General features: G+C 36.2%; 1 protein-coding gene and 1 pseudogene across 1 annotated transcript in view; both read right to left on the reverse strand.

The window, feature by feature from the left end:
- LOC137580004 (uncharacterized) overlaps positions 1-22872 on the reverse strand; it is a 119580-nt gene that overhangs the window by 64821 nt on the left and 31887 nt on the right. The window lies entirely within an intron of this gene.
- On the reverse strand, positions 4405-4871 carry LOC137579895 (large ribosomal subunit protein eL27 pseudogene; annotated as a pseudogene).

Here is a 22872-nt window from a genome sequence, read left to right on the forward strand (position 1 = left end):
TAGAACTCTAATTTCATTAGTTGAATATTTTTGTAAACACTGCAAAAAAATAAAAACAAACAAAATGCACCACAATAAATAAATTTTTCATTAAACTGATCAAAACTAAATAAAATTACTGAAAAAGAAACATTTATGTTTTAAAAGTGCTTGAAACTTGAGACAAAATAGTTTATTTACCACATTTAGCAGCATTTTAAAGTGCATATTGGTATTGATGTATATTCCCACACACACACACACACACACACACACACACACACACACACACACATTGTTATTATGCTATTTCGTTTATGTACATTTGATTTGCTGCTTAGTGTATACTCCAAAAATAGAAGCTTAAATGTTCACACTGACAAACGAAACACAAATGAGTCAATTGAGAATTGAAAATAGCAAATTGAAAATTTCAATTTGTAATTTAGTTTGCCATATACAATTAACTTTACAGATTTACCCATACCCATTAATGTGGAATGGCAGCCGGCAAAAAGCCATTTAGTGGCAGCCAAATTTTAAATGCCTATGGTAAATATTTTTGAATTGGCAAACTAACCGTAAAGAAATACTTCAATTAAATAGAACAAAAATTGTTGGATGCAAAACTTGATTTACTCGCTGGTGAAAGTTAAAATTGAATAATTGTGCAGAACAAGCTGCGTTTACAGAGTGATTCATTTTCTTTTTCGTTTTTGAATTTTGCTCTTTGTTTGGTTTTAGCTTTGGGTTTGGTTTTGTTTGCCAGTTACCAAGTATTTACAAAGTGCTTAACACATATTAAGCTTCATTTTTATCTCTTATGGTTTTTGGCCGTTGGCTTATGCTACGTATGCGCAATTTTTGTAGTCAGTTAACTCTCAAGTTTTTGGAGAGTTTACAAAGCAATTTGCATGGCCCATAAGCCCATGATAAACCAAAAATTCGAATTTAATGCCTGAAAAATTAAATAGAGAGAGAGACAGAGAGAGAGAGACTTAGAGGCAAAACTATTTTGGTTAGTTTTTGGGCAATTTTCTCGACAGCTTATTTTCAATTGGAGTGCATAATTGGCTTTCTTTAAGAAATGCAAATGATTTCATTTCATTTTTTTTAAGAGTCAACGAAAAACAGACAGAAAGCCACTTCTCAATTTCCAAAGCTTGAATGTGAATGTGAATTTGAATTTCTAATTATTTGGCACTTTGAATGCCAAAAGCTGACCTCAAGCAGCGTTGATGCTCTGCCAATTAAGAAAAAGAAAGCCGCAAAGAAAGTCCATCACAAGGCAGGAGGCAGCTGACATCAAGCAGAATGCAGGAGGCGGGAGGCATGAAGCACTTGGCACCATGTCGGTAGCCTTTTGTGTATGCCACCGCTCATCAATTTAAATGCAAAAAAGGCTTTTCGGCCAAGTCTGTTTCGACTAAAATGTGCCAATGTGGCAGTTTCACTAATTAAGCATCAGCGAACTAAAGGGAGGAGCCGCAAATCGCCTTACTTATGCACACACAGACATACATACATATACATACAAAGGCAAGTTGACTGCAGGCTACTGCGAACAAAGCTAAGCGGCTCGGCACCCAAAAAAGTATGCTACGTTAATTTTACGGGGCTTGTAGCAAAGTGATTTTAATGACGAGGGCAAAACCCAATTCAGACTCGAACTGATTCTCAAACTTCTCATTCGGTCTCGATGTCAGAACGGACCGTACCGAACCGTACCGGACTCTCCACTTGACATTGCAGCTGGGGACTTGTGTGGAATTTTGTAATTAAAACGACGTGGCTTACATTTAGCACGTTGATGCCTGGAGGCAAGGAGACAGCAACTAGTGGCCGGTGGTTAATTAAAGCGAGAGTGGTACAGGGGCCATGGAGACCGTTGCCTTGGGTAGCTGAACAAACAATGAAACTGCCTCTGCCTCTTCCTCACACTCACACTCACACACACACACACACACACACACAACCGTTTGTTGGGTATGCGTGTGCGGTCACCACAGGGCGAAAGTTGTTTTCAATATGAAATATTCGCACTGACAGCCGCTTTGCCACAGGACACGATAAACATGGGTTCCAAGGCCTTTGTACAAAATTTTCCCTGATGAAAATTAAAAATGGCAATACCACTTTTCGTTTTCTGTGTTTTTTGCTTTTCTTACCCCGACAGTCATTTTTTCTTTTTTGTTTTAAATAAATTTATTCCCTGTAAGTTGAAAATGAAACCAATTAGCCGCGAAATTTTTCAGTAATGGTTTTATTTTTGTGATGCAGCTGCCTGCCATTTGGTCAGATAATTGTTCTTGTCAAAAAAGTAACAAAACGAAAACAAAAAAGGCAAACGAAACAATGCGAATGCAGCTTATACACACACGTACATACATACGTATATTTGTGTGTGCGAATGTACTCCGTGCACACAAGTTAAACTTATTCCAGCTGTCATCAGACATGCCATGCGATTTTCCAGCTGCAATTGCTGATATGCAACAGATAAAAATGTCACTGCCAGGCAAGTTTTGATACCCTTGCAGTGGGTATTATGTATATGCAAATGATCAGAAATACATATATCAAAGGTATAAACGTACAATAAATAAAATGTCCTCTTCTCGTGCTGCATGATTAAAAGGTATTCCAAGAGCATGTAAACTATAATCTTATATTCATTCGTTTTTTTATTAAGTTAGTAAAAACTCTTAATGTGTTACTTTATAGCGTTAGGTTGGCCAATCTATTGAGATGATGCACCGTCAATTTTGTGGGCACATCTTTTACGGTTATTTTTTGATGAAAAGCCCCAAAATTTGGACTCGGCAAAAAAAAGACACATTTTGAAGTTTACTCTGGTCACTTTTGGACCAAAAGTTTTAATCTACTAAAACCAAAATAAACTATATATCACAAATTTTCAATTTGGCCCCAGGATATACATACATAATTGAAAAACTCAATTTTGTATGTTTTTTTTTTTTTGTCTACCTGTTCGGCCTCATTTTACGACATTTATTTATTATAAAGTACTTAACATTGAAAACAAAGTAATACTTTACAAAGCAATATAAAGCCTGTTTGGACTTATGCGCTACAACTTTGGGGAACCGCGAGCCAATCAAATATTGAAATTATGCAACGTTATTTATCGAAAACTCTAAGCACAATTGTTAACGCACCTTGGTATGTTTCCAATGCTGAAATTCATAAGGACCTTAATATACCATTTGTAAAGGATGAAATAGCAGAGTTTAGTGTTAGACTCATAAGCTGTAAGTCTACTTGATAATATACCAACAAGAAGACTAAAAAGATTACATATACATATTAGATCTTCCAAATAGAATTTAACTTTTGTTTTATACATATATGTACATATACATAAATTTAAAAATATAAACCAAATAGAATGAAACCCTTGCACAGAGATTTGTATAAATACTTAAGTAGATATAATTACTCATTATGTACAACTTAGAGTTTATATGGAGTTGACTCAGTGGAGCCGACTATTCCTGTTATGTTTTATGTATCTCCAAATTATATAAATAATTTCGTGAAATAAATTTCACGATTATTCGTCAAAATCGGATAAATAATATTATTATTATTTATTTCACAAATTAAATCTAGTAATAATTACTAAACCTAATGAATGCTAGAGCACTAGCTGCAAGGGCCTTCGACTCGTAAATTGGTTCTCATATTTTGACAGGATATTGTCTACAGAAGGATTATTTAAAAGGTTGGAGGGTGTTATGGTACCGAAATGGGAGACCTAATGCTCTACAAGGAACGGCAGGAGTTCCGGATGTGTTCTGCTGTTAGGTTTTCCTGGCATAGTGGGCAGGGGGGTCGAGTCGTGCCCTTGATAAGGTGTACGTGACTGCACTCTGTGTGCCCGATGCACAGGCGGATGAAGGTTCCGCAAGCTCGACGATGGCGGTTGGCAAAGAACACGATTTTGAGTATCTTTGGTTGATCGTTTGGGAACTCTGATTGAAAAGGCTCCACAAAGACTGATTTTTTTCGTCCAGGTGTCCCCGAAAATGGTTTCTTGGTCCTTGGTGTTAATTGGAGTAAAAAGGGGAGTAACAGCGAGCCTCATTTCGCCCGGAATCCCCGTGTGGCTGAGGGTCCAGAATATGGCTATCTTTTTTTTTGGTGCATAATGGCTAGGCTCCGTATTTCTTCGGTTGTAGAATCGCGTTGTTCCCAGTTCCGTATGGCTGATATTGTAGAGACTGTCAACGACGGCGAAGAAGGTTGCATCAGTTGTTTTGGACCCCTCTGTGTAAAGCCAAGCTTTATTCCCGAGTTTGTCTTTTTCGCATAGAAATCGAGACAGGAATTTTGGACTGCCGCAGTTATGTAGACTAAAGTTGACAGTGGGTTTATTGTAGGACCAATATTTTTTTTTTCACATTTTCTTACTTAGTTTTTTTTATTTAAACTTAAAAAAAACGATGACAAATTGTTATCCAGGTGAATGCTTAGAAACGCAGCTTCTGGAAGAACCACTTGTTCTTGCCCTCCTTGTACACGGACTCGAACTTGACGCGGGTCTGGAAACGGTGAGTCTTGCGCTTGACGGGATCCTTCAGATCCTTGGGCGACAGCTTCTCGAAACTGATGTCATGAGCCGTATAACGGGTGGGCATCAGATGGTTGTAGTTCAGGCTCCTGAGGAAAGGCTTGATCTTGGACTTCTTCTTCAACTTGTTCTTGCCCATCTTCTTGGTGACCTTACGTGGGTATCTGTCGATACCGGCTACCAGAGCGTGACCGAATGGTTTCTCCGGTGTGCCATCATCAGAGGTCTTGACAATGATGGCTTTGCGGCCAGCGTAACGTCCGCTATTCATAATTTTCCTCATCTTGAAGGAGGTCTGTTCGTTGACCGGAAAAGAAAGAGGTTTGGTGGTTTGATGGGTTTAATAGATAAACTCTATTGCCTCGGATAAACAGGTATTATTTAGCAAAACAACTTCCCTGTTTTTCTTTCGTATGCAAAATACAGACATATTTTGTAAACTTGTTGTGTTGAGTAACGTAGAAAGATGAATCTAGTGAAAACTTTGTGAGTTTATAATAAAAATTGCTCTTATTTGATAATCCACATTATTTATGTATTTCTAATTGTTGCAAATATATGTACATATGTATGTATCGATGGAAATTCAGTTTCTCGGTATATCGATTAGAGTTTCTCGATATTATATCGATATCTTAAGATTGCCACATTGAGCCAACGCCAGCACAGTCAGTGCCTGTGGCAATCGAAAAAGCTAGATATTGGATTTCGGCGTAAAAGTCCTCATTAAACGATCACATACCAATTTTACAGTTAGAATATGAAAAAAAACGGTCAAAACCAATTCCCAAAGATTTTGATTTTTAGACTTTTTAAGGAACTGCAAAATTTCATTGCGATCGACAAAATTACCTTTGCAGGCTGAAATAAAATAAATTTGTGGATTATTTCAGCGGTGTGTAAACGAAAGTATCGATGACACCTGAAAGTATCGATAGCTGGTCAGCACGATACTGCCTAACAATCGATGGATTACCACCTTTATTTTTATTTTCATCAAGTTGCCATGGAGAAATCTGTTTCAGAAACCCTATAAATACGGCGACAACTCGCATGTTTTCTCATTCGGTTACTTCCTTCTGTTCGGACAACAACTGAATCAACTTTTCCTTATTTTTACAATGATTTAAAATGATCTATTTTAAAATTGATTGTTTTCCCATTTAAAAATATTTTAACCTTGTACCATTGGGACTACTTTTGAGTAAAATAATTTTCCTTAGTCGTAAATTATAATTCTTAATGTGAAGGCCTGTAAGCATCATACAATCCGTGCGGTTCAGATCCAGCGGCATCGCTAGAAGTGTCTCCTTTCACGTGCTGCACATTGCTTTGGCTGTACGGTAGGTGGTAATGATTTTCCATCGTTTTTTTGTCGCATTGCTAGCAGCGATTTCAAGTTGATAGCGAACCTAGGGAGGTTTGAATTGATTCTATATTGCGCTTGGGGCTCAATTTTCCGTTTCAAATGTCTAGTAGTTGTGCAAACATCCTAGCAGACTACCCGATTTCATAACGCTCTACAGAATGCCTCAGCTTTTCGCTGTTGAGTGGGCAAATCCAATGTACGATCTTAAAAAGGAACCATTTAGACATTGATTTTGCCTTGTTAGAATTCAGTTATAGCCTTTTCCTGCTCCTGTGTGGAATAAAACGTCTTATGTATATAAATTAAGAAGTAAAATACGGGAAAGTTCCAAGTTCCTGGAATGTATCTAATGGATATTGTTTTTGTGTTAATACAAATACACATCTCATAAACCCTCTTTTTATTTTCCAAAAACAAAAGAGCCGTATGGACAAATGAAATGTGTACCTTTCGGCCTCTGTTTAAATAGCCACACTTTCCTTATTACAATCATATTACAATTACATCGTCGCCTTTTGTATTCGTGATCAAAAGACGATCTCTTTATTTTAATTCTCAACAGTCTCCAACCTACCTGCAACTAAATATATTAAATGACTATAAGAATATTTAATATTAATTGTAGGGACTTCGCCTAGAGGATGGGATATTAACCACTTAACCAATCGGTTCTTAAATATAAAGACTTAGGATGACATGAAGTACTGTTCTCACTCTCCGTTTAGAATCTCAGTAAAAGACTATTTTCCTTTCTTTAATTATTAAGTCGAAAGTACTGTTATAATGCTAAGTAAAAAATTTTGAAGATCTTTTAAGTATTCGTATGTGGCTGACTATGGAGATATATACTGCGATTTTTTTTCTCTAATAGTCGCCCAGTGATGTTAAATTAAATAAATTCAAATCCTTTTGGAGGTAATTTTTTGCCTGGTTAGTTACGACCATTTTTAAAATTAAGGTCAAATGCAACACAAAACCAGAGGGCCGGGGCTAACTTCGACCGCGTCAAAGTTTGTATACCCTTGCAACTGTTTTCGTAACTCTTTCCTTACCTATTAGCCATCAATGTGGAAGAACGTTTTATCTAAAAAGGCATATGTTTGCGAAAGAATCGCCTAAAATCATAGGAAATAACGAAGATATTGATCATAGTCACTGTTTTCCACCGATCGTTCCTATCGGAGCTATATGATATAGTCACCCGATCTGTATCAAATTCGGCACAGTCATTAACAGATATATTAAACTAACAAATGTTTAATTTGAAAGCAATCGCGTTAAAAGTAACGAAGTTATTTACAAAAGTCACTGTTTTCGACCGATCGTTCCTATGGGAGCTATATGATATAGTCACCCGATCTTGATCAAACTTGGCACAGTCATTAACAGATATATTAAACTAGCAAATGTTTAATTTGAAAGCAATCGCGTTAAAAGTAACTTAGTTATTTACAAAAGTCACTGTTTTCGACCGATCGTTCCTATGGGAGCTATATGATATAGTCATCCGATCTTGATCAAATTTGGCACAGTCGTTTATAAGCGTAATAAACTCTCTAATATTAAGTTTCACGATAATAACATAGAAAATAACGAAGTTATTGAGAAAAGTCACTGTTCGTGACTTTGGGGTTTGTATGGGAGCTATATGATATAGTGGTCCGATCCGGCTGAATCCGAGATATACAACCCCTGCAGTATATACAAGCCTACGTGCAAAATTTCAGCTCTTACGGTCTAGGAGGAGTTTGCGTTGATCCAGACGTACGGACGGACGGACATGGCTATTTGAACTGGTCTCGTCGTGCTGATCAAGAATATATATACTTTGTATGGTCGGAGATGCTTCGTTTTATGCGTTGCACACTTCTGACCAAAATTAATTATAATTATATTATAATATAAACATCAAAGAAGCTAACCTCGGCTAGGCCGAAGTTTTTATACCCTTGCAGTTCTTGGCAATAATAATTTTACATGTTTAAAATTTGTTTTCTGCAACTCAATTCATCAATACACAAACAAAACAATTTTACTCTTCATACTACAATTTGTTCTTCTTCTTCCCTCATTCCCAAAGCAACGCATTTTTTGAATAAAGCGAACAAAAATTGTCGAAGCCTTCAGTACCGAAGTCCACCTTTTTTTATAACCAAAGGGAATACCTTTAACTGACCTTTTCTTCTCTTCCCTTACCTGTAACCGTCAAATTGGAAAAATAAGCAATGCTGAGCATCTGTTCCGGTTGTATGACAACTAACATATGTATGTAGTTATCCCTAAAGAAAACTCAGTCACTAATATAGCTTTTTGCACGATTAAAAAACCATTCAATAATACCACATACACGATAATTTTCAAAACTTTTTCATTGTTAACAACATTTATTTTAGCTTAAAGTCAATCTTTTGTAAGCTTTGCCAATCTTTTTCCGTTTCACGTAGTAGTAGGAGCCTGCACACAAAGATTAAAACTCTTATAAATGGCATCTGATATCATGTTAGAGCGTTAAACAAAGCCAACTTCAATATGCATTGATTTCCCTTTGGTATAAATGTAATTAAATTTTAGTTGGAACTTGTAAGAAAATGTATGCATATATATATGTACACACAGAGGCAAACACATGTTTGTATGCATCCTTAATCAAACTGTAAGCAAATATAATCTTAACTCATCCATATTTTTTTCGCTATTCGTATTCAAATTATATTTACAACTTCCCGACGCTGTGACAACCATAATTAAATTGTGGTTGACAAGATTCGTTATGGGATGAATTCTGAAGTTCAAGTGGAAATGGAAATGCTTGTTGACATTGAGCCAATGACAAGCAAACCAATCACAACAAGAACAACAATAAGGGCCAAAGGGTATATTAAATGTACATACATATATACATATATATGTATAGTATTTTCATTCATTCAAGAGATGCGCGACGGCTAACTATGACAACCGCTTGACTTGGCCTATGCCTTTTGTATTTATTTTTGCTTTTATTCTGGTTCATGTTGTTTCATTTTCCCCTTGCTATTGAGAGGCAAAGCAACGCGTCGCCAGGAAATGGCAAAAAAGGAAAACTCGTCGCCTTTCAACGCCATCTTGAAATTCCCAGTAAATGCTAAAGCAAAAGAAAACAAACAGCCCATATTAAAATAATTATGCACATAGAACATGGCCACAAAAAATGTACATTCATACATACACAAATGTAAGTACATACATATGTACATCCACACACCTAAGAACCTTGAGAGCAAAGTCGTAGTAGTGGTTGTTCAAAGGGTTTTTGGGGTTAATAGGAAATAACTATATCTTAGAAGAAAAAAGTAGCATGTTTTGCACTGTATTGTAATATGTACTATATATGTATAAAACCAATTAATTATGTTTTTCTTCTTAAATGAATTTAATAAACGTATTTTCTTCTTTTCCTTGATCTATGAGCAAATCTCTAAAGTCGTTAGTTTACTAGAATTTATTTTATTCATTTCGAACGAGATAAATATTAAAAGATTTTCGAATCAATAAAGGCAGATTAAATGTCTCCCAAGTGTATTTGGCCTAGTTATCTCTTAAATTACCTCAATGTATTCCCATATCAAATTCTGTCACTAATTGCAATGCGTTTGAAAGTCAAAGTTTGATTGAGAGATTCCCATTGGATTGGTAAGCTAATTAATGTATTAATACGCAAAACTAAAAGCCCATTTATAGTTGTCGTTCTGATAGTATCTCAGATATATACACCCTTTTAATAACCATGTCCATGTGTTTGGTAAGAGAGAATTTCGTTAGAGGATTGCTTGGAGGAGTTGGAGGGCGCGAATTTGAATTGTACTTGGTGATAAGTACATGCGGCTGCCTCTTCTAAAGACTCTGTGTAGGTAGGTATGTATAATATGTATGTATGTATGTATATGCCTACATATGTATGTACTACCTTTATATAGAAATGAATTTGTCTGTGTGCGGTCTTGATGCTTTGTAAGTTTAAGTGGTAGATATTATTCAAAAGGAATTAAGACTGAAATGAAAAGCTTGTCGACGACGACGACCACAACGACGTCGAGGACGACAGGATACAGGCAAAGGCTTGATGGAAGAAGAGAGCAAGAGAGCGAGTGGGAGCTTGGAAGGAGATGAATAGCTGTTCAAGCAGTTGAGGCAAAATTTTAACCACATGACGAATGCTTTTAGAAAATATGAATGTTTACACTGTGTATCTAAGTGTATATACATGTGAGTTTGTACAAGTGTCTGTGTGTGTGTGCATCTGTGAGATTGTGGTTGTGTGTATAGTGCGTGTTTGTATATTTACCTTTTGTTTGTTTGTGGGTTGGTTTTTGTGGGCCAAAATGAGCAACAGCTCCTTCTTGTCTTCCTCTACGTTCGCTCGCGCGAACTCTTCGTCAACTGTTTTGTGTATGCAAACGTTGCAGAAAGATGCGCGAATTCGTTTAAATAACGAAGCCAAGTGTCAACATGATAACTTCATTACGGATCCTTGGTAAAGGCTGAATGGATGCACTATAACCTCAGTCAAAGCCAATTTAAACACAAACAAAACACCGACTTTGCCTACACAACAACATTCTGCACATAAGGTTGATGTGGGGGGTTAAATGGTGACTTGAAATGGGCGTTTCTATGGGTTTAGAGGTGGCGAGGGACATGGAAGGGGGTCACCATCATCGAGGTCAGGTCGGCGTATGTGTGTGGCCGCATATACGCCTGGCTGCGTGCTAAATGAGTTTAGATTGCTGCACATAAATTACCATGAACTGGTTAAGCGACAGACACAGACAATAGACAGAGACAGAGATGCATATAGTACACACACATATATAGAGAGATAGATGGAGACAGATACAATGAGTGCAAGAGCAAGAGTGAGGGAAGTGAGGACTACTACTACTACTATTACTACGACTACATACTGCCTAGTGGCATAGGAAACGGGTTGCTGAGGTTAAAAGTGCACTGACAGGGGGTAAATACAGTGGGTTTTACAAATCAACTAACTACTTTTACTGTCTCACTTAATATAAAAAACAGCTCAACAATCCAACAAAGTATTCAATAATAGTTTGCAGTCTTAAAACTCTAAAGATTTCAAATGCAAATCAAAGAGTTAAAACTCGACACAATTGTTTAATATATTTTGTGATCTATTCCATTGACGGAAAACAATTTAACAATATAATTTCAACTAGAATTGTTTGGACTTTGAGAAATTAGTATACAGATTATTGTCATTTTCATTTGGCACATGTCCACTATGCCACATTTTAGATGCCACTCTGGAATTGGGGTTTGTCTTCTTCAGCAACAACCAACATGCCACAAATAACTGAATCAACATACACACACATACGCACAGCATACAGGCAGCATATAAACTAGCACACACCTGAACAACAATTGGCACAAGGCTGATTTGATTTACGTAGAAATTGGGCGTTCCAACTACTGCAAACTGCAATCTTGTCAGACGCATGTTAGCTACGACCAGTATCTCCCAAACCCCAAACACCAACACCAATCCCGACCCCACACCAAACTTGTCTAGCTGTCTCTTACTACTTTTGGTTAACCCATCACCTAGCTAACGCCAACTCATCAGAATCTGAGATAAACTGACCACAACAACATGCCCAATTGGTGGATTATCCTTGCTTTGGGAATCATTTGAAATTCCATTTATGCTGTTGCTTGTAATTTGTTTTTATAGCCATCCACACAATCTCTCACACAATCTCTGGAACAACCAACTAAATGACCCACCCACATACCCAGCCACATATACACAACTCATTAAAGTTTTATTATTTTTAATTATTTATCTATATATACATACTTATGTATGTCTATATGCATACATACATACATATATTGTTTTTTTTTGTTGTTATTTGCTTTGGCTCTAGGGCAAATATCAAGGGACAAATAAAACTAGGAGACACACAGACCACACCAGACCGCCCAGTCATTTAAATTTTGTGTTGTTTTTGTTGAGCTTAGTGGGGATATTATTTATTCAGCTGGCTAACAAAGTAATGAGTTAAACAGTGCGTATACGCAATATTCGGTCATGTCAATTACATGCACTCCCTTCTTTGTCAAATTTTTGAATTTGAAGGGCTCGTAAAAATCAATTTCAATGGCCACTCAATCAATCATAATTAACTTTCGAGTACACTCACTTGAAGCGTCATTTTAAATTGCCCCCGCCCCCGAAAACTCACTCATTCCATTGCCTCATCATTTCTACAGAATTCTCTGATGCTTCAGGCTTTTCGCCAAAAAATAAAAAAGGGTTGGCAGTTCTTGAACCAAATAAAAAACAAAACAAAAAAAGACAAGAAAATAGTAGGAAGGAAGGGTTGCCATATTATCAGGCGCCAAGCAATAAATCTTCATGTAATAAGATTAAATTAGAACAAATGAGTTCATTTGTTTCTGAGGCCGACTGACAAGGAAAAACGAAATGAAGCAGACCAATGGAAAGGGAAAACAGAGCAGCAAAACATTTGAAAGGTGCGATTAAAAAGCATAAAAATAAGCGCAAGCAATAACTTAATTGAGCGCGTGGCATGACTGTAACAAAAATTGTACAAATATAAAAAATAAAAACATTAAATTGATTGAAGGCTCCAAGCCTTTTCAAACAACTCAACAAAAAAAAAAAAAAACAGGAAAAAGGACACCACAGATTGGCCCAAGATTCAGAACGCTTGAAATGGTGCTAAGTGCTTGCTTATAATGCTAATGGCACTCTAAGGAAGCCAAGCAATTTAAATTTTTTTTGTTCAAATAATCCCCCTGTGAAATCTAACTGAATAAAATTTCGTTTAGCCTAAATGTATTGCAACCTTTTTTTTTATAGTTGGCGGTTTTTTTTTGTTCCGTGCGGTCGTTAAAGTTATTTAAATAATTTAAAATCAAAATAAACAAATTGTGATTTTAAGTAAATAAGCCAATCCAATAACTAAACACTTCAGGGAATCAAACTAAAAACAAACACATGAATGTAAAAATGGAAAACAAAATAAAAAAAAAAAACATTTACAAATTGCCAACAACAAACAATATTTGATATTACAGATGAAACGTAATATTTTAAATTGATATTTTCTTAGTATTTGATTTCAATTTTCAATGCAAAGTGCAGCCAACTCAAATCATCAACCACCCATGGCCCACTCGATGGGCATGTAAAAAAACACACACACTTCAAAGCCCAAAGGACCAACTGTTGCTAAAACTTGGCCCATTACTTTCACATTATTACATACTTATATATGTATATAGGGGAGAGCACAAAAAAAAAAACATATATATATATATATGTATAGGTACGTATGTATATGTAATAATGTATATCGCATATAAGTAGCTGAACGTGTCAACTGCAATGCCGATAAATTCGCATAAAAATCAATTCAAATTCATAAAGCATCATGAATAAGCCAAAATGGAATAGCAGCCAGATCAAGCAAGAACTCTATGAAGCTCAATCAAAGTATAGATACCCTGTAAATAATCTAGATTTATAGCCATAGTATATAAAAGAGTGTTCTTCTTCAATGGAAATACACGTATACAAATATATCTTTTAGATGGCCGTTTGGGTCCTAATCTTTTGTCATAGTAAGTGTACCCTGTATTCAGGGACAAATCATATTGAACAAAGGCCTGTTAAAGAGCGGGATATTGTGGTGGTGTGTTTAGGCGCCATGATGAATATCATGCCATTTTTAGGTTGATGAATATATGGGCAGTTGGCAGTTTTCTGGTAATGGTCAGGGAGAGGGGAGAGAGAGAGAGAGAGAGAGGGGGAGAGAGTGGGAGAATTATTGTTGACAATTGCCTAATTTCATTAATTTCATGCGGCGACATTCAACAAAATTTCGTAACATTTTCACAGATGGCAGCAAACGTGATGACAGCTCCACCTTTACCATTCCCCCTACACCACTCCTGGGCAGTCCACCTCTTATTTACCTCTCCTCCTTCATAACCATTGAAATTTATGCTTAGTGTTGGCTTCGAAGCATTCAGAATCATTTGACCGGAAGTGACAAGTCAGCAAAATTGGTCCCACTTACCTTAGCTTTTTTTCTTCTCTCTCTCTCTCTCTCTTTCTCTCTCCCTTTTTTTTCTTGACTGGGCAATGGGACAAAGAGCAAAGTTACATACATAATACATATACATACATACATGTATATACCAAAATATATAAATATCCATTCACATGTGTGCAAGTGTGTAAGTGTGCGTGTGCGTGTGCATGCCTAATCATCCATGTAGGTGGAAGGCAAATGTCGTACGAGTTATCACTACCTGCCTACGGATGTGTGTGTGTATAGGTCGAGGTCCTTGATGTTGCTACACATTTGACTCCCAACTTTTTGGGGCATTACATTAGAAAAAAGGCAGCAGTAGGCAACGAAGAAGGAATCGATTCAATTCGTTTCAAGGCAATAAAAATTGAACATTAAGACTCTCTCTTTATCTCTCTCTCCCTTTCGTTTTGCTCTCGTTTCTACTTTCTTTGTTGCGAATTCGGTTTTTCTTTTCCTCTTTCCTCTTTTGTGTTTTTTTTTGTTTTGCTGGGAGTTGGTTGAAAGCATTTATGATTTTGATTAATGTTTCTGGTTATTTGGTAAATGTTCTTGTCCATCAGCATAAACATAATAATGTCATAGCTAATGTTTATTCACATTAAATGTGTTGCGTTTAATTTTTGTTCTTCTTGCAGTATTCGAGAACCAATTTATGTCATATATCATTTGATATAAGAATTGTATATCTAAATTAATTATAGTGTATACTGAAATGTATGTATGTATCTCTTAACATTTGCTGAATTCTCAAGACTCTCTGAGAATTGAAAGACATTTATTGTTGTTGTAAGATTATAATATGAAAGCATTATATTTAAATTATAGACTTTGAAAGTGTTTTTCTCCAAGTGCTTTAGCATCATTGCTTTCCTTTTTGTGTGTGTATGTGTGTTGAGTTTTTATTTTCCTTTTGTTACTCTTTGCCAAATTTGTTTAGTTGAACTCGGGTTCTTGCACCCATTGCCACCAACTAAACCGATGGCGTCGATGGCCTAAGATTACGCGATGCCATGTCAATGGCCAGGGAAATGTTTTCCTTTGCTTTGTCTCCCCCTAAACTTGTTGTAAGGCCCTTCAGCCGCCTCCTGGCTTTCTTTTTTCATGGGGGAATTTTTTTTCATATTTTTTTTTTTTCTTGCAATGTTTGACACTTGTCCGACGTTTGGTTACTTTTTGTGGCCTCTACAGCGAGCAAAAGGCAAAGCCAGAGACAGAGACTGAGGCGTTTGTGCGAAGAGAATGTGGTAGGGACACTACCATCCTGACTGCCTGCCAGGCGGCTTGTCCTCTTTTCCGTGGCCAAACATTGCCATTGTTGTGGCATGTCTCGTTTGTCCTTGCAGCAAATTGCTGCTGCCGTTGTTTTTTTTCTTACTTTTTCTGGTGTTTTTTTTTTTCTTTTCCATATTTCTTTTATTTTTTTTTTTTTTTGCTGCGCTTCATTTCGTTTTTATTCTCATTTATCTTTATGGGTTGTGGGTAGGGTCAAAAAGAGATGAGCCAACATCAGGCAGTGGGTTTAAGAAGTCCCAAAAAAAAAACAAGAAAAAAATGGGGGGAAACGAAAATACTGTGTACAGTGCACTTTTAATCCGCTCCACAAAACAACAACAATAATAACATGAAAAGGGGAGAAAAACGCACTTAACAGTCAGTCGATTGTATGCACATAATTGGCCAACTCTGAGTTAAGTCTTTGGTCATTAAAGTTTAATCCATTAAAGTGTGAAAATCTCCACTAAAAGTGGGCCAGGTCTGTTCAGTCAGACGATTAATCAAACGAATCAATAATTCATCAAATCAACGTCAAGAACGACACTCCCAAAGAGGTGGCAAATGGGTGGAAGGGGGCTGGATACCCTTAGCCAAACAGTTAGCTAAACTGTTAGTCTGAACATGAAAAATCGAATCACTTGCATTTTCACATCAATTTGCTCACTTTGTTTTCCCTGGATTGACTGAAGTTGACTCCTCCTTCGCTCTCTCTAAGCCTTTGAATATTTCAGGACTCTTTGCTTCCTAATTGTGAAGTGAATTGATGATGCATCTACCAGATGCAATCGATCCAAAAACAATGATGGATGAGCATTAAAGAAGCATATTCCATCCACTTAACTATAATTACTTTTATTGACTTTTGGTTGCTCTGCCAAATTAAAGGCCAATCAGTCTAACAAAAACATTCGAGTACATGTGGTTGCCAATTTCCATCTTGATATCTACTAGGAAATTAAGTTTCATGCGTGATTTCCATCAGTTAGTACGTCTTCCATACAATTGAATTTTCAATTTCATACTGAGAATACTCAATAAGTTTGTCAGTTTTGGAACTTTCTTTTCTGACAATCAAAAGTGAATTGAATTCACAAAGTTAAAGCCAAATGGAAAAATTCGTTTCCTAGTTACACTCGTCTGAGTCAATGGTCACTGGATATGGATGAAAACTGCACCTACACATATGTACATACTGTGTGCAATAAACAGTCGTTAAAATTATAAAACTTTTCTTTATTACATTTGAAGGAAGCCAAATGTTATAGTTGAAGTTTCTCAAAGGATTTCATTCGTTTTCTACATACATGCAAACTAGTTAATAAAACTTATTTCCACCGCAACTCAAATTTAGGAAAAGACGAAAGTCAAAATATGAATACGTTGATTTCAAATAGTTTTGTCCAAAAATGAGGTTGTGGAAACTTCATGGAAAGTAACAAAGCAAGCAATGCCATTTTTTAAAAGGAGTAGAAGCTAAATCAGGCAAAGGAAAGGAAACGATGCAAGCAAGTATCCCAAATGCTACAACTAGTTATGAATTTCAACTTAAAAAAGTGAAAAAAAATGTAAAAAATCGCCGTTTTTGACCTCACCTCGAAACGGCCTAAATCTAAGGCTTTTGGGTGCTGTAGAATCCCCAATTAGTCCTCTTTCTTCTATGTCAAGTATTTGTTTTCGTTACGTTAAAAAACTTATCAACAAAATGAAAGGATCTGAAGAACGTGTACTGAAAGTTTCATCAATATATCTTTATTCCAATGCAAATGAGATTAACCCTAGTGAAAAAACATTCGTACGAGTCCAAAGTCCGCCGCGCTGAATTTGTCTTTCAATTACTTTCATTCGGACTTTAACTTTTTTTAGCCATAATAAAGAGTTAAACTATTTGATGGTTTACTTAATATAATTGATTTGCTGTTGACAAATTGTGAAATAAATAACTTAATCAAAAAAAAACTACATATAGAGATAAATTTATATTGAAAACTTAAACAACTTGCAAATACTTGAAAATTGTTTTACCATTTTGTTTTTTATGTAGATGGAAGCATGTACATACATACATACATACATATATGTACATAAGTATGTATGTATGGTAAAAAGTGTAATTGAAAAGTCATACTGAATGAAGTATTTCTATTATTTGTTGATCAGGCTTCAAGTGTTTGCCTTGTTGTGACATCTTTTGCAATGTTTCGTCCCCATCATGTGAAATTGTTTTGCATTGTTGTTGTAGTTTGATGTTGCACATGCAACTACTACAAAATGGAAAGTTAGTTATGGCGAATGTTGAATGTGAAGACAAGAAGAAGGAAGCAACAGAGAGAAATGAAAGGTAACGTCGCGCATCGTTAAAAAAACAAAAACGGCAACGGCAACGACAACGACAATAACAACAGCAAGAAAAGAAAAAGTAAAATCAATTCCACACGGCACAGACACGGCACTGTGTGACTTTTACCGTTGTTTGCAGCTTGTTTCCTACGGCTGCAGGGCCGAATCCAAAGCCGAAGCTTGAACTAGAGCTGGGGTCTGCCTGATGATGGTGATGATGCTCACGAGAGGAGCAAGCACAAGGATAAAGAGAGAGGAACAATGTTGTTGCTGTTGCTGTTACTGCCGTGAAGTAAGAATTCATGGTGCGCGCATTTGCTGGCAGGCGGCTGTTGCTGACTTGCAAAATATTTGCAAATTTATGCAACACTCATCTGAGCTGAAGCCGAAGCTGTAAGCTGAATTACTGTAAATACACACACAGACACACTTTGCCAGGAACTATAAAAAGTAGAAGAAAACGAAGGATGCATAGTGCTACCCGTTGGCAAGGATCAATCCGCTTACATTGCGAAGCCAAAAGTAAACGCCGCTCTGAGCTGATTCTTGATGTTGTTCGTAATAGCACAAAGATGGAGATGGCGTGGAGGAAGTGCTGCCATCTAAAGATTGCCAAGCAGATGGGGCACAGTGGGCATTTAAAGTCAGCTGTAAAAACTATTATGCAAAACTGGGTATTTAAATGCCTCATAGAAGAAAAAAGGTAAGCAGGAAAAAGTTCCTGTCATTATTTGAAATTCTATCGGATGGTTTCTATCTATTCTCTTCTTTTTTACCATATGTAAATGTATTGATAGATGGAAAGCATGTTTCATTGATAATGATTTCTGAAAGTAAATTGATTTTTATACAACTTCTGCATGTGGTTCGCTCATATGAACTCTGATTTTTTATGGCATTTGGTTTCAGGGGTGCTTTTCAAGTAATAGTTCAGTTTATGCTGATTAACATCAGGCAATGGCTGGAGTCAATGTCTGGCAAATTGAATACAAAACGGCCGACAATTCACTGACGACCACTCTGTAGCAGCAGCAGCATCCACCATTACCACCATCATTTGGAAGAACAACTGAAGCGTTAATTTATGGAACAAAACGCCAATGGGTAGCCTGTTCTCCTATTCTCTCTCTATTTCTTCCTTTGTCCTTTGGTGGTTCTCTCTACTTCAATGCATTGATTTTCAATTTGTATTGCTGCGGCACGTGAAGTTCTTCTGCTTCATTTGCCATAAGTCTAAGACTGTGATAGAGACACCGAACAAGAGCTTGGGGCGGAGTAAAATAAAGACAGAAATGGAGAAAAGGAGAGACAGAGCGAGAGAGAGAGAGAGAGAGAGAGTGAGTGAGTGAATGAGTAAGTGAGAGGGAAAGGCAATTTCCAGGCTCGCGCGTATTTACCTAAGTGGGTAAACATGGGCATCTCTCACAAGTCTACTGCCTTCTTCCTCCTTAGCACTTGGCCAGTCTTATTGGATTGCGGTTACTTGAAATCATTGGAGCGTTCAATTGAACACTTTGCAATACCCAGCCTGGCCTAACCGTCAAACGGTTTCCCTATCATCTGCCATGCCAAGCACGAAAAACTCAACTTCAACTCAAATTGAATTAATTTTCAGCCACATCCAAATGTATGTATATAGGTACATATATGTATGTATGTATATGTCTATAAATGTATGTAGGTTGGTATAGACCAAGTTCTTCAATTCACCGTTGGCTATTTTGGTGAAAATTCGCAGGCAAAGATCAACAGCGGTCCGCATGTTTATTCGCCCGTACGCCCCCTAAACTATGCAATGCATTTTTACGGTTCACGGTATACGGATGGTTTACGCAGCCCAAACACCAAGCACCAAGCACCCCGAAAAACCGAAAACCGCATCCAACCGAAAGTGTAAACAAAATGCTATGGAAAAAAATGCAGCTGCTATTGCCACGCTGACTCGCCGTGTTGGCTCTGCATTTTGCCTTTCTACATTTTCCTTAGCTCGCTCCATCTAATGAAGTGGAAAGCATTTTAAATGCTCCTGCCACAAACACAAACAAAACAGAAACTATGCCACAAATAAAGCTATACGGCTAATGGGAAAACCGTGCAAACAAACAACAAATCAAGAATTTTGAATTTCAATAAATGCAAGTGCAATGTAAAGATTGGGGCGCAAATATGTGTTTTTTTTTAATTTCAACTACAGAAATTCAATTTAATATTCGTATAATCAAATCAAGCACAAAGTTTTATTTAAACAATTGATCATTTCGCACGTCGATTGTGTCTAAATATAAAATTTGGTGAAATTGGCATTCAATTTTTGAATAGATTTTAAAATCCTTTTCGGTCAGTGATCGACTGAGTTACAGTCTTCAAAAGATTTAAATCATCCACAATTTTTGTCCAACTTAACCAGTTTTTCCACTCTATTTACTATTTTTAAGTCTTTTATTGTTTTTTCTTTTAGCAAATTTTTTATTAGTAACATGAATACATAAAATAGATAATAGCTAAACAATTAATTGGGTTTCATGTTTAGCTGAACTCTTCAGGATTCTTTATGCAAATTATGAAATTTCGCTGTCGACTAAATATATTTTTGTAGCATACTTATTTGGGTAAATCAACAATCGCAATCTTTTTATACAAAGCTTTGCAAAGCAACACCGTCCAATTGCTAAATGGAACAACAATAGTTATCCTTTTATCTTTTTATAACAACCAATGTGCATTTATTATTTAATTTTTCTAGCTTTCAGACTAAAGTCAATGGCAGGTAATTGGGATTTTTCCACATAGTAGATTCCAAATACGCATTTAACATAATTACATTTTAGTTACAACTGTTTAAAAATTATCAGCAAACCAAGTTTAGTTATTTATGAAGTCGGAATAGAAACCAAAGGGTTAGTAAATGGCGGATTTAAAATGGTGTATACAATTTGCTCCCTAAACTATGCAACAAGCAGTTGAAGAATTCGCTTGATAAGGACCTATGTACATATAACATTTTTATAAAATTTCACAATTTTCAAGTTGCAAGGCATACGAAAAGTTCGAAATTAATTGAAATCGATTACAAATTTATATACAGAATTGATAAAAAAAAAACAGTTTTGCCCAATGTGATCCTTTAATACAATACAAAATATGTAAATAATATTGATTCGTTAACTTTAAAGTGTGGCAAACAGCAAAAATTAATAGAAAATTGCATTCAGCTGCAAAATATCTTGATAATAAATGAATTGTTTTCCATTTGACCTTTTCATTGAAGAATACATGTACACACATACATAAATACATAGTTAATTATAATAAATGTATGTTTGTATGTTTGTATGTTTGTATGTATCTATACAACTAGTTACAAAAGGTTATTCATTAAAATAAAACCCATTTAAGCAAGTGAACACTAAAGGGGATGTGCCTGGATAATACATTCATTTGGCAGGGATTTTAATTGGTTGCTGCTTTTAATTTGTCTAGTTAATGCGGCCGACTAGCCGACTGTTCAAATGGCCATTGCCAATGCCACGTCATGATATATTATGGAAAAAATATTTCATTTCACATTTAATATGCTGCTGATAAATGGATTTCAACGCAACAAAATGAACAAAAAAAAAAAAGCAAATAGGAAAAAAATGAAATAAATAATTATGGACAAAAAGTGAATTAAAATTGAAAGAACCGTGTTTCGCATTCGCAAGTGAGTTTTTCCATTAACATGAATCAATTTATTGTCGATGTTGTCAATTGTTGAAATATTTTAATTAAATTATGCGCCCTACTGAATGTCTGATTAATGGCTGAATGATTTCAAATTTTGTTGCATTATGCAACTAATTTGTTAACTAGCAAAAAAAAAAAAAAAAAAAAGAACAAATTTTACAGTGTCTATATTTTTCAAGTTATTTTCAATCTACAAGCTTTTGAAAATGTGTGCGTGTGTGTGGAATTTTATTTTCAATAATTTATATTTTCGATTTTCTGGCTGCGTGGACAGCAAATCAATTGACAATGAACTTTCTGCTCCAGTGACAGTTGCAAACAAAATATTTTGCGATGCCAAAACGAAAAATTTTATAAACTGAATTTTTGTAACATTTTTTTTCTCTGTCCGTAACATCATTATCATCATCATCATCATCATCCATTCATTCATGCTGGGATGAGTTTGTCCAAAGCATAGGGCAAATTTTTGTTTCGATAGTTTTTTGTGGGTCAAGAGCACAGAAAACTAACAAAAAATGAAAGAAAACGAGAGAGAGAAAAAGAATCGAAGGACCCTTCTTCGGGTCCTAAAGCTCAATTACGAAACTAAGCACAAATCATTAAACAAAATAATAATTTCCGCAAGAGCAGAGAGCAGAGCGCAAAAGGACGAAGGATGTACGAATTCTGAAAAATGAGGGGGCTGAAAACAGCAGCACAGAGCGAATAAGCGGGAAAGACTGGCGGCCCTTGACAAGCAAAAGGACCTCGAATGTCAAGTGCAGAGCCTTAAATTGTCGCAATATGTGTGCGAGACGGCATAAGTTTGGCATAAATAAATGTAGCCTACTTTTATGGACACTTAAATTCATTCAACACATTTGCAATGTGAATTTATCGTTAGCTATTTCGGAGGAATTGTCAAAAAACAAAAAAAGCAACAACAACAACATGAATAAAAAAAAAATGAAAGAGAAAACGCAACCGCCTTATGAAAAATGCGAAAAACTTTGCTAATAATTTGCATACTTTTTGGCGCTTCGTGTTAAAAACTTTCCCAACCAGACTTTACACTGAGTGAGAGTGAGAGAGGACGAGATTCACGCACATTCTCCTCCTGGTCTTCTCAGATAGCCCTAGCCCAAACCCATTCCCCCCAACTCGCCATTCCGCTGAAAGTTGTGCTAGGACTTGGCAAACGTTGAAATTAGAACGCGGAGAAGCTTAAAAATAAATTCTCACACTTTTTCGCACGCGCAAACAAAATTAACGCGCACGCAAAACTTTAAGGCGGCCAACAACTGACATGCTACATCCCTCCTTCCCACCATTCCGCCCCTCTCGCACACCCTCCTTTTTACCCCTTTTCTCTGAAAACCTCTCCTTTTTAACCGCAGTAGATGGAAAAAAAAAGTTGCACAAATGCAAAAACCTTCTACAAAAATGTCACAAAAAAAGGCATCAGCAGCAGTCGCAGC

The sequence above is a fragment of the Drosophila tropicalis genome, unplaced genomic scaffold, assembly GCF_018151085.1.
Source record: "Drosophila tropicalis isolate 14030-0801.00 unplaced genomic scaffold, ASM1815108v1 contig_805, whole genome shotgun sequence".
NCBI lineage: Eukaryota > Metazoa > Arthropoda > Insecta > Diptera > Drosophilidae > Drosophila > Drosophila tropicalis.